Source organism: Passer domesticus (assembly GCF_036417665.1).
Source record: "Passer domesticus isolate bPasDom1 chromosome 8 unlocalized genomic scaffold, bPasDom1.hap1 SUPER_8_unloc_1, whole genome shotgun sequence".
In the NCBI taxonomy this organism is placed as follows: domain Eukaryota; kingdom Metazoa; phylum Chordata; class Aves; order Passeriformes; family Passeridae; genus Passer; species Passer domesticus.
This window is the reverse complement of record NW_026989900.1, coordinates 1,306,626-1,318,185: the sequence shown is the minus strand read 5'-3', so window position 1 is coordinate 1,318,185 and position 11,560 is coordinate 1,306,626. Positions and strand designations below refer to the sequence as shown.

The 11,560-nt window shown below is 54.7% G+C and overlaps 2 protein-coding genes and 1 long non-coding RNA gene across 3 annotated transcripts in view; all 3 read right to left on the bottom strand.

Annotated features, from left to right (window-relative positions):
* LOC135291591 (zinc finger protein 239-like) overlaps nt 1-11,560 on the bottom strand; it is a 208,789-nt gene that overhangs the window by 75,260 nt on the left and 121,969 nt on the right. The gene's annotated exons all lie outside the window — the stretch shown is intronic.
* The window catches only part of LOC135291570 (zinc finger and SCAN domain-containing protein 2-like), a gene marked incomplete at its 5' end in the record, with an annotated part of 173,284 nt that overhangs the window by 61,074 nt on the left and 100,650 nt on the right, over nt 1-11,560 (bottom strand). The window lies entirely within an intron of this gene.
* On the bottom strand, nt 5,448-8,422 carry LOC135291617 (uncharacterized). Its single transcript, XR_010354385.1, has 6 exons — nt 8,320-8,422; nt 7,527-7,706; nt 7,122-7,271; nt 6,782-6,931; nt 6,018-6,152; nt 5,448-5,732 (listed from the first exon to the last, which is right to left on the bottom strand). It is a non-coding gene; the product is annotated as an uncharacterized LOC135291617 (long non-coding RNA).

The following is an 11,560-nucleotide window of genomic DNA, read 5'->3' as shown; positions in this document are numbered from 1 at the left end:
TTTGGGAGCCAATCCCACCAGGAAGAATTTTCTTCTTTCTGCCACTCTTCTCCTGATCTTGCTATCAAGGAGATTCCTGATGGTTGGATATCAAACCCAGCCCCGACAGACATCCCTGCAACATTCCTGTCCTAGAATAGCCCAGGTTCCTCCCTGGCCAGCAAGCAGATAATCCAAGGCCATGTGGTTCTGCAGAACCCCATTTGTGTTTTTTGGAGCTCACAGGATGTACTATTGGATATTTTCACAGCATCATTTTTTACTACTTCTAATAATCAACTTAGTTTGTTAATGTAAATTGGGTGCAGCCATGCACAGCCAGGGGTTTTCATTTCCCCAGTGGGCCATTGTTAAGGGCATGGAGCACATCTGGGAGATGGGGTCTCTATGGGGACAGGTTCCCATATCCTCATTTTGTCAACTGCTCTTTTAACAACCCCTTCACCCATTTAACCAATGCTGCACCTTGTGGATTGTCTGGAATATGAAAAACCCAGCAGTCTTAATCACTGTATTTTTCACAATAACAGACAAAGCACTCTGCATCACAGTATAAACAAATCCTATTAAAAAAATGCCAATTTCATCCCTTCCTCCTTTATTCATTACGCACAATTCACAAAGTTTACCACTGACATTTGGGTCTTGACCAGTCCTTTTCTCCAGGGTATTTAGTGTTTACAGTGAGCAGCCAAAGCTGACAAATTATTGTCAGCCTTATTTCACATTATCAACTTTTAATAATACAGATATAAATATAGATAATTGTGTTATATATCATTATTATTATTATATCACTTGCACAAAAAAACGTGAGCTCAAGATTGAAACCTTCTTCTGTCACTCCATGTGGCAGTGTTCCAACAACAGTTTTTCCTTCAGTTGGTGCTGTTTCCAATGTGTCATTAACAAAATTCACCCTTGTCTTCCAAAAACACAAGTTTTTTTCCTTATTCCATATGTAATTTTTGGATGCATTTTAAGACATCCAGGGGTTCAGCTTCTTTTAACTGACTGCCCCACTGCTCACATCTGCTCTGACCTCAGCACATTCCAGAGCCAGCCAACTCCAGGGAAGGGCTTCCCATCTGGGAATTTCTGATGGCACTGATTCCTCACATTTACATTTAAAAATAACATTTTCTTGTCATCTGGCCCGACTGTGCCAGTTTTGTTTTACCAGTGGGCAGGGTCAGCACCAAAGACACAGGCACCAACGGAAGGAATCAGTGTCATTTACTGCAGCTGAAAGCAGCAAAGGATCACAAAAGGAGCAGCTCAGCAATGCACCCAACCATCACCACCAAAGATTGCCTGCAGTGATTAAGAAAGATCCAGCATCATTTACCCTCAGGCTTCACCATCCCTCAGATCCACACAGCAGCTGGGGGAAGCTGTCCCAGCCAAGGGCTGCAGAGCCACTCCTGGACACTGGGAATTCCTGCAGCTGCCTCCAGCCACAGGTGAGGCTCCAACCTCGCTGTGAGAGGGCCCAGCTCTGACAGTGCTGAATGAACAAACTGACAGCACTTCTAGTGCAGGAACATCTGGTTTCATCATCCTCTTGGGTTCCTCCCAAAGCCTGGCCAGGGCTCAAGGAGGAACCAAGGGAGGTGACTTTGATCCTTCAGCCCCAAACAAGGCCAGATGTCAGATTTCATGGCCTTGTCCAGTTTCTAAATACAAAAAGGTCAATACAAATTTCACTAATGAGTGGCTACATCTATCACAGTGCTAATGACCATGCATATTTCATCAGTGAACAGATACAAAGATAACCTTTGGTTGGAAGGTTCATCCAGAGGCCACCTTTGGCTCAGGGCCTGCTGTTCAGGCCTCACTCAGGGCTGTTGTCCAGGCCTTGGCACTTCAGGGATGTGGTTTAGTGCTGGGCTTGGCACTGCTGTGTGACCAGCTCGACTGGGTGAGCTCAGAGGTCTTTTCCAATAGAAAGGATTCTGTGATTCCGTGATTCTATCTGCTGAATTCAGCTAGGTCCATGTTAGTAGCACTCATTTGCTCAGAAAGTCTCCGCTTGCTCAGCTCTTGTGGCCTGAGGCCGCAGCTCCTTCAGCTGCTGGTGCTAAGCTGCTCATGCTGAACGAGACGACTCAGAGAGAACACAGTCCATCCAATTCCGTCTGGGACACTGGGAGGGGAGGGTGTGGAAACAGAAGCATTGTTTGTTGTGGCCTTCTCTCTGCCCTTCATGCATTTCAGTGCTTTGAACCAGCCAAGAGCTGTTTCCAAGAGTGCAATGGAGCAGCTGCTCCTGCTCCCAGGTCTGGCTCTCTCCAGTCTCTGACCTTGCCTGGTTTTGTCCCTCTTGCTGTGCCCTCTGTTCCCCCAGGGCTCGGTGGCTGCTGCCCAGGACTGTGGGACTGGCTCAGATCCAGTGGTTGAGATTCTCCTTGCTGTGGCCTTGGAGCTGCCTGAGCTGCCTGGGCCTTGGAAGCTCCCCATGGACAGGGAGTCCCCAGCTCCGTTCCTTGCACAACCTCCAGGAGCCCAGAGCTGCCATCTCAAGTCCTTGCTGGCCCTGGGGGCTCCCAGGTGCCTCAGGCTGCTGTGACACCGCTGCACACAGGAGGGAAGAGTGGCAGGGACTGTGCTGAAAGTCAGCTCCATGTGCTGCTGCTGCTGCTGCTGCTGCTGCTGCTGTGGGGTCATTTGTCCAGCCTGGCCCCAGAGTCAGGGATCAGATCCAGGCCCTGCTGCTGCTCCCTCGGGATCAGCCCCAGTTTGGGTGTTGCTGTCAGGGCCAGCAGGAGCGGTGGCTGGAGCAGCAGATGCTGACAGTGCCCCAAGCCCTGGGGCTGGAGGGGTCCCTGGGCTGGGCTGGGAGGGAGCTGCCCCTTGTTCTCCCTCTGCCCCAAGCAAAGCTGGGCCAGGCACAAGTGGGGCAGCACAGCCACCAGGGAGCCTGCGAGTCTCTTCCAGCCCTGGCTGCTCAGAGTTTGGGCCTTGGAGCCTCAGGTGGCCAAAGGCAGCTGCTCCTGGTCCCTCTGTGTGCCCCCGTGTTCAGCAGTGCTGCTCCATCAGTCTGTGCCCAGCAATGAGGAAAAGCCTCAGCCCTGCAGGGCCAGGAGCTGCCGGGCTCTGCCTGAGCAGCTCAGCCAGCAGGAAGGGAGCTGCTCCACATGGGAACCAGGAGCAAAGGGCTGCAGCACCTCATGCTGGGGCAGAGCCCAAATTCTGAGAGGGAATAACAGAGTTATTCATGTGCATTGGTGTGTCAGCACTGCAGGTGCTGTGCCTGCAAACACAGCGTTCGAGATCTGCAAAAGAATTCTGCAGCTCTTGACTGGATCAGGATGTCAGCAGTGCTGAACTCCAGCTTAGTCCAAATGAAACACTTCACACCTCTGCTCATATCTGCTAGATTTTTTTCTTCAGAGTATCCAGAGAAAAGGAAACAGAGGAGGAGCCTACGTTTTCATTGTTTATCAGAAATGTTTCTCATTTTGCTGTACATTCCTCTTTTATTATGAGTTCCCTGTTAAAAAAAAAGGAAAAAAAATATGAAAGATAGAAACAAAAAACAAATGTGTAGTGAAAATCTTCTCTAACTTTGGATTAAGAGGCAACTAATCTTTTCAAGAAGAGAAATCAGTTACTCTGTAAACGTTCTGATGGCATGGATTCATGTTACTGACCTCAGCATCCCTTTTTTAAAACATTCAGGGTTTTGTTTGCAATATTATGTTATTTTAAATTGTGATTGAATCAATAGGAAATTGAGAGATCTACCATGAATTTATGCATTACTGTGTCTTGAATGTAAAAATATTGCAGTTTGAAATTTGGATTTAAAGTGTTGCAAATGAAAGTTATAAATCCCAATAGATTGTGTGACAGCAGCTTTTCCTAGAGGATGTGCAGCACTCCAAGGACTTCATCAGTGGGGTTGGGGGTACTTGGATCTTTGTCCTGTGCCACTCTGAGAATGTCATAGAATGGAACTTCACCTGCCACCAAAGCTCCTTGGACCTTGTGCCCCCAGGCAGGCACAAAGTGTTTGTGCTGCTCCCCCTTTTGCACAAACCAAGAGAGAGCTGGAATTTTTCCAAGTCTCGTGTCTGCAATGGGCCATATTCCTAGAGAAGCAGCAGCCCATCCCGATGAATATGGTGAGTTATATGGATGGTTGTGAGCTCCACTTCCTGCCTAGAAATCCTGAAACTGCTTCTGAATACTGCTCCTTCAGCTCTGGGACACCTTCTCACACAGAGCTGGGGAAAAAATCCCCTGGTCTCTGGCTAAAGGGTGAGTTATGCCAAAGTTAGAGCTCTGTGCGAAGTCTCTATCCATCCCTATCCTATTAATATACCAATATGTGGGGGTGTGCATGGATTTGTCTTGTGTACAAAGGAAGGAGTGTGCAAGCAACGGTACTGACACTTTCACTGTCCATGTTCATCCCATACCCATGGGTACAGAGACATTATGGAAACCCTGGCACACACAGAGCCTTCTGTCCCTGGATACAGAGACATCCAAGGGCCCCTGGCACACACAGACCCTTCTGTCCATGGATACAGAGACATCCAAGAGCCCCTGGCACACACAGACCCTTCTGTCTCTGGAGGATGGAGCGTGGTGGGTGGGGGCGGTTGGTGGGCAGCGAGTCCCGGACAGCAGGCCAGACCCGGCTCCAGCCCTGCCAGGCCCTGCCAAGGCTCAGTGCAGGATCCTCTGGAATGGGACAGCCTTTCAGCCTTGTCTCTGCCCAGAGGGGCAGTGCTGGCCTGGCAGCACAGCTTGTTTTCCCCTCAGGCTGCAGGAGATGAGAACACAACACTTGCCAGCACTGAGTGTGAGGCACAGCTCCGGGTGCTCCTCATCAACCTCAGCTCTGGAGGCACTGTATGCCCCAAGCTCCAGGGGCTGCAGTGGGAGCCCGGCTGGGCTCTGCCCTGGGGACATCCTGCAGGGACAGCTGGAAACAGGGAGCATTCAGCTGCCACAAACAGCCAAGCCAGGGCTGCAGGGCAGCTGCTCCAGCCTGGACTGCACTGCTGTGTGCTGTGCTCTGGGGCTGGGGCTCCCCACACAGGGGACTGGACTGGAGTGCCAGAGGACACAGAGAAGCTTCAGCTTCAGCCTCACTGAGGTGGGTGCATTGGCTGGGAAGAGTGGGGAGGCTCAAGGGGATTCACAGAGCTCATCCTGCTGCAAGGATGAAGGCAGTGGGAAATCAGCAGTGAGGAGAGCTGAGGGCTGGAGAGTGGCTCTGAATGACACTAAAATGCCACTAGACCTCTGAGACATTGCTGCTCCTCAGCCAGTGACAGCATGAGTCCCTAAACCTGGGGCTCGGCCTTCCTTGTGGTCAGAGGCATCAAGATAGGCAACAGAGTGATGGAGACAGCAACGGGCTGGGAATTCACTGGGGGGAAAAAAAGGGAGCAGTTGAGAAGTAAAAGGCAGGTGGGGGAGAGAACTGTTCAGAGAAGGGCTGAGCTACAGCTTGAGCAAGCTGAAAAATGTCATTTGGAGTCATCCCAGATTGATTTGATTTCAGAAGGTATTAAACAAGTTTAATTTTTGGGAGGTGTCATGTTTTCCCTTGGAGGTGTACACTCTGCAAACTTGAGCTGTGTTGCCAAAATGCTCAAGCAAGTCTGTGCTGCAGGTGACACCATTTCTTCTTTGGCTGATTCCGGCCCGATGCTGAGCTCCAGCAGAGCCGTGGCAGAGCCCAGAGCAGCCTCAGCATCCGCAGAGCCCGGCTGCAAGGAGAGAAAGCAGAAACTGCCCGTCAGCTGATGGCTCCTGTCCCCTTGTCCCAGCTGCCTGTGGTGCCCAGGCCATGCTGGCTGTGCCCAGAGCTGTGCCCAGAGCTGCCCATCAGTGCTGCCTTGGGGAGCAGGGCAGGAGGGCAGGACATGTGCCCAGCCTGCAGCCAGCCATGGCACATCCACCTGCTCAGCAGCTGCCCAGAGCAGGATGCTCCTCTTATCGCTGCCATCTCCCAAAGGCTCTGATCCCACCCTGCCAAGCAGACGGGGACCCACCTCATGCCATCCATGGCTGGAAGAAAAGCTGGTCCCAAACGATGTCCTCAGCCTGCTCCAAGGGCACGGCCCATCCACGCCGCAGCTGCTCCCAAGCACTTCCTGATCCAGACTGGACCAACCAGAATGCTTCCTCTAGAAAAACAAACAACACATTGTTGAAAATAGATTACAGACAAAAAGGGAAAAAAAGAACAAAGGGAAAAATCATATCTCTGTGAGGGGATTGAGGAAGGCCCAAGCCCTGCATGCCAGAGAAAAACCCAGCCATGTGTGAGCAAAGCCCAGGTTTTCTCCCTTCCCCCTGCACTGTCCCCCACAATAACCGTGATCCCAAAGCAAACAAGGGCAGTGGAGCTGCCCAAGACCTTCCTTGCCTGCACAGCAAAGCAGCCCCTGCACAGGTTCTGGAGTCCCACCTCTGCTCCCACCGCAGGGGTTTGTTTGTGTTGGCCTGGCTGCCCCAGCCTCAGCCCGGGGCACGGTGGGTGCTGGGGGCTGTTGGCAGGGCCAGGAGCCCATTCCCATTTCGTACCCACCCCAGCCCATGCCCCCAGCCCTGCCAAAAGCAGCTGGGCAGCTGACTGAAGGATCAGTTGCATCCACCCCAGCAATGAGTGGGGTGGGAACTTTTGGGTTGAGGCCAGGCTGTGCAATGCCCAAATCTGGGAGCATCCCCCTGCATGTGGACTAATCTGTAAATTTGCTGTGCAGCCAGGCTTTGAAGAAGGTGCCAGAATTGAAGTCCATCATCTTAAGCTTACCAGTGGCCAGGTCCAGGAAGAGGCTGTCATCCTTGATGTGATCCTCGCTGTCTCCTGCAGCAGGAGCCCCACCTGGTACAGCTTCTCTGGGGGCTCCTTCTCCTTCCCTGGGCTCCGACCAGGCTGTCAGGGTTCTGTCCAGGGCCCCAGCTGTCAGGGAACCAGGACAAGCAAAACCAGCTTGGATGGTGGCCACCAGTGCTGGGCAGAGCAGCTCAGCTCCAGCACAAGGGCTGTGTGCTCCCATCTGATGAGCCCTGGCCAGTGACACAGGCAGGACAAAAAAGTCTGGGGTTCCTTTGCTTCTGATGGCCAAGGCATGAGTGCAGCTGTAACTTACCGGGGCCCTGCAGCACAGTGTGCCTGTGGCTCTCTCCCTTCTTCTATGGCAGATGAATATCCTGCATCCAAGGATGACAGAACACCTCTTCTAATGAGGGTCTGTCCCAGTCCAGCATGGATAAACACCGCCTGATCAGATCTTGGCATTCTGGGCAGAGAAACTAGAAACCGCTGGTCAGTTGGAGAAGGCTCCTGTTGGCTTTGCCCAACCATTCCCTGCCCACTCCATGCTGGATGTGCTCAGAGCTGGGCCTAAACTTTCCCATAAGTTCCCTGTTTTGGAGGCGAGCAGGAGAGCAGGACATGTGCCACCTCCTCAGCAGCTGCCAGAGTGGGATGCTCCCGAGCCCGCTGCTGTCTCCCAGCACTGGTATTGCACCCATGCCCAGAGATGAGGATCCACCTGGAGAGAGCCGTTGTGGCAGCGAGAGCTGATGGTCCCAGCTGATGTTCTGGTCCCTCCTGAAAGGGTGCTCCCCGCAGACCATCTGGTGCAGCACGATACCCAGGGACCAGATGGTAGCTGGCTTGCCATAGTACCAGCCAAAATGGGTCCATTCTGGGGGACTGTATGATGGTGTTCCTATGGAATACAGATGGAGCTCATCAGGGGGATGCTGCTGCTCCCAGAGGCTGGCCCCAGCATCCCTGGGCGTGCAGGGGCTGCCCCAGTGGTACGCAGGTTGACCCACTGCCCATCTTTCCAACACATGGGGTTGGAAAAGAAGCCATCGGTGTTGGAAGAGGGCAGCAGAAGCCCTGGCAAGGCCCAACCATGACAGAAACACACTTAGTGCTGAGGGAAAACCATGCCTTCATCCTCCCTGCCTACATTGCCCCAAAAAACAAACCCAGAACAAACCAGGTGAGTGGAGGAGCCCAAGCCCTTCTCACCTGCACACCAAACTGGCTGGGGCACAGGTTCCAGGCCCCCCCACCTCTGCTACCCTCACCTACGGGTGTTTTTGTTGGGCTGGCTGCCCCAGCCCCAATCCTGGGCAGAGTGGTGGGCAAAGGCTGCCAGCAGGACTGGAAGCTGGCTCCCCACCCAGCCCTGCTCAAACCCAACTCAGCTGAAATCTCAGGGCCATGAAGGGCAGCAAAAGGGAGAATCCCCACTGCCACACCCAGCTTGGGCCCTGAGATGCTGGGCCATGAGATACCAGAACCAGGAGCACACCCCTGTGTAGACTCACCTGCAAAGCGAATGTAGGCTGTCTCTTGCAGGTAGGTGCCACAGCCGAAATCAATCAGTTTGGCTTGCCCGGTGGCCAGGTCAACCAGGATGTTCGCTGGCTTGATATCCCTGTGCAGGACCCCGCAGCTGGTGCAGTGCCGCACAGCCTCCAGCACCTGGTGGAACAGCTGCCGCGCCACCCCCTCGGACAGGAAGCCCCGTGCCCGAATGAAATGGTGCAGGTCCTGACAGTGCTCCGGGCGCTCCAGCACCATCAAGATGTCGTTGGGGAGCTCAACCCACTCCAGCAGTTGGACCACACCGGAGAAGCCACTGGACACCTTGTCCAGCAGGACAATCTCCAGGGGTGCGCTGGTGCCGTCGGGCTGCAGGAAGAGCACGATGCTGTCAGTGGGGCTGATGCCGTGCCGGGGGTCAGGAAGCCCTCAGCCAGCCCGGGATGCTCTGCACCCTGCTCTGGCCCCACACCCGCTCTCCCTCGAGGGAGGGCCTCAGCTCATCCCTGCCCAGCACAGCACCTCGCTCACTCACCAGCTCACCCCAGCACTGGACGCAGTACCGTGGCACCCTCTTGATGGCCACCTGCAAGCCAAGTGCAGAAGTGGGCTCAGCTCGCTGTCCACCCTGCCCAGCACCATCCTCCTCCCGCCTCCTCCCCCCTGCTCCTCCTCCTCCACCCCCTCCTCCTGCGCCCGCCGCCGGCCCCGCCGCTCACCGGGGCGCCGTCCGAGAGCCGCGTTGCTGCGAAGACGCTGCCGAATCCGCCCCGGCCCAGCAGCGAGCCCAGCCGGTACCGCTCCTTCAGGCGCTGCTGCGCCTTCCCTGCGGGCGGGACGCGGCTGTCAGCGCTCGGCCCGGGGCCAGCAACGGCCCCCGAGCGCCCCTCACCCGCCCCGGCCCGGCCATCCCCCGGCGTTCGCTCCCTGCAACGGGACAGCGGCGGCTCGGGGCCGGGGGCCGCGCTGCCAAGCGGCGGAGCTCGGGCCGGGCAAGCCGCAGCGGAGGCGGCGGGAGCGGCTGCGCCGCGTGTGTCCTCCGCGGGCCCCGGGAGGAGCCGGGGCCGGGGCCGGGCTCGGGCTCGGGCTCGGGCTCGGGCTCGGGCTCGGGCTCGGGCTCGGGCTCGGGCTCGGGGCCGGGACTGGACCCTGCGTCGGGGCCGGGGCCGGGCCAGGCGGAGCCAAAAGCCGGCGATGCCGCCCCAGCCCCCGGCACTGATCCCCGCCCAGCAGCGCCACCGCCAGCACGGCCAGAGCCGGGCTGAAGCCAGGAGGCGGCGGGACGGCCGGGGGCGGGCACGGGGCAGCCCCGCCCGGGGCCGGGGGGGGGCCGGGGGCATGGCCGGGCCGGGCGGGCACGGGGAGAGGGAGGCGGGGAGAAGAGAGGAGACCGGGAAAGGGAGAGCGGGATAGGTACGGGACAGCGGGAGAGGGAGAGGAGAAGAGAATCTAAAGTTTTATCTGTCGCTGCCGCTGCCGCTGCCGCTGCTGCTGCTGCTGCTGCTGGTGCTGCTGCTGCCGCTGCTGCTGCTGCTGCCGCCGCTGCTGCAACTGAAGCTCCGGGGCCGTTTGTCCCCGTGTCCGTTTGTCCGTTGCCCGCTCGCCCCCGCCCCGAGCCTCACGTTCCCCGAGGGCAGCCCCTGAGCCTGTCCAAACACGGGAACTTTGCCGAGTTCAGCCAGAGTCTGGACTCCTGCACAGTGGCTCAGGAATGCCCTTGGTTGCTGCTGTGCATTGTCCCTGCTGAGGGTCAAACACTCTCAGAGCGCAATCCCTGAATGCAGAATTTGTACCTGACACAAACACTGCACTTACCTCTCCAGCATTGCTTTCCAAGAAAAACAGGGGAAGCCAAACTGTGTGTAGGTCATGGTAGCTTAAAATGTCTAAATCGTGCCAACTCATGGATCTTAGAGGTGAGATCTGTTTGGAATTAATGGGATGGACAACTAGTGCAAGATGGAAAAGGGGAGCATAAAAATAAATCGAGAAAAACGTCTTGAATTGTTTCAATTTTCATTTAATTTCTTAAAAGCTCTTTCAGTTTTTCCAGAAACTTCTCCTCAGTCCTGTATGCTTTTTCCAAGAACCTTTCCTGAAGAATGAGGTGCAGCTTCTGTCACAAGGTGTGCCACCAACTGCAGCTTCTCTTGGCTTTCCACACTGTGTGTGCAGCACACTTGCAGCAAAGCAGGACAAATATTTGAAGAATTTTGCAGCTTGTTCTTTTCTTTTCCTTGTGGGCTGGGCAGTTGTGCCATTGGTAAGGTTTTCATTGTTACTGTTCTACCCTAAGAAAACATGACAGGCTACCAAGAACTCCTAGGGAATGCAAGCCTGACTGAATGCAAAGAAAGAATCTGCAGAGCCTGCAGCCAGAAGTGGAGAGCTGTGTGATCATCATTCCAACACCCCCAAGGACATCTTGAAAGTGATCTAGAAGATGAAAATGGGCTGACAGAGGGAGTTTGTTTCTGTGCTCACTTCAGATTCCTCTACATCTGAAATCAATTCTACAGTCTCCATCTAAATCAAGAGTACAGTCAGTTCATGAAAAGCCCCAGAACCATCTGCACCTCTCAGGAGATGACTGAAAGAATCTGTAAAGGAAAAATGCAGGAGAAATGCATTTCTCAGCACTGCAGTATTTGCCTGCCTGAAACCCTCCTCCATTTCCTCCCCATGCCTAGGTCTTGCAGTGTCAGTTCTGTATTCGGTGGTGCCTCCAGCCCTGAATCCCCTCATCTACAGCCTGAGGAACCAGGAGCTCAAGGCTGCAGTGAGGAGACTGATCACTGCACATCTTAGGAAGTATTAAACTGATTGCCAATTTCTGCAAATCACTTGTAATAAAAGTCATCACTTATAGCTCTGTTGGTTTGGTTCTTTGATTTCCCTGTCATTTTCCTTTTTAAATATTCTTCCTAAAGCTAGATGATTGTTTCTGCCATTTCTGACTTTGTTTCTCTCCACCTTCCCTGTGGCCACAGACTGTGACAATGTTGGGCTGCAGTCTCAAAGGTTTTAAAGGAAGTAAAGGATCTCCCAGTAAAGTTTTCTCCAGAGATCCCTCTATTCTTGCCATCTCTGGAGCTGCAGCAGCAATGTCTGTGTGCAGAGCTGGGGGCAGATCAGTGCTGGCACAGCAGCTGTGCCCAGCAGCAGCAGCAGCACTTGGTGTTGCCAGTGCTGCTGCCGTGGCCCTGCCCCGCTGCCCTGGTGGCCCTGGTGTTGCTGCAGGGC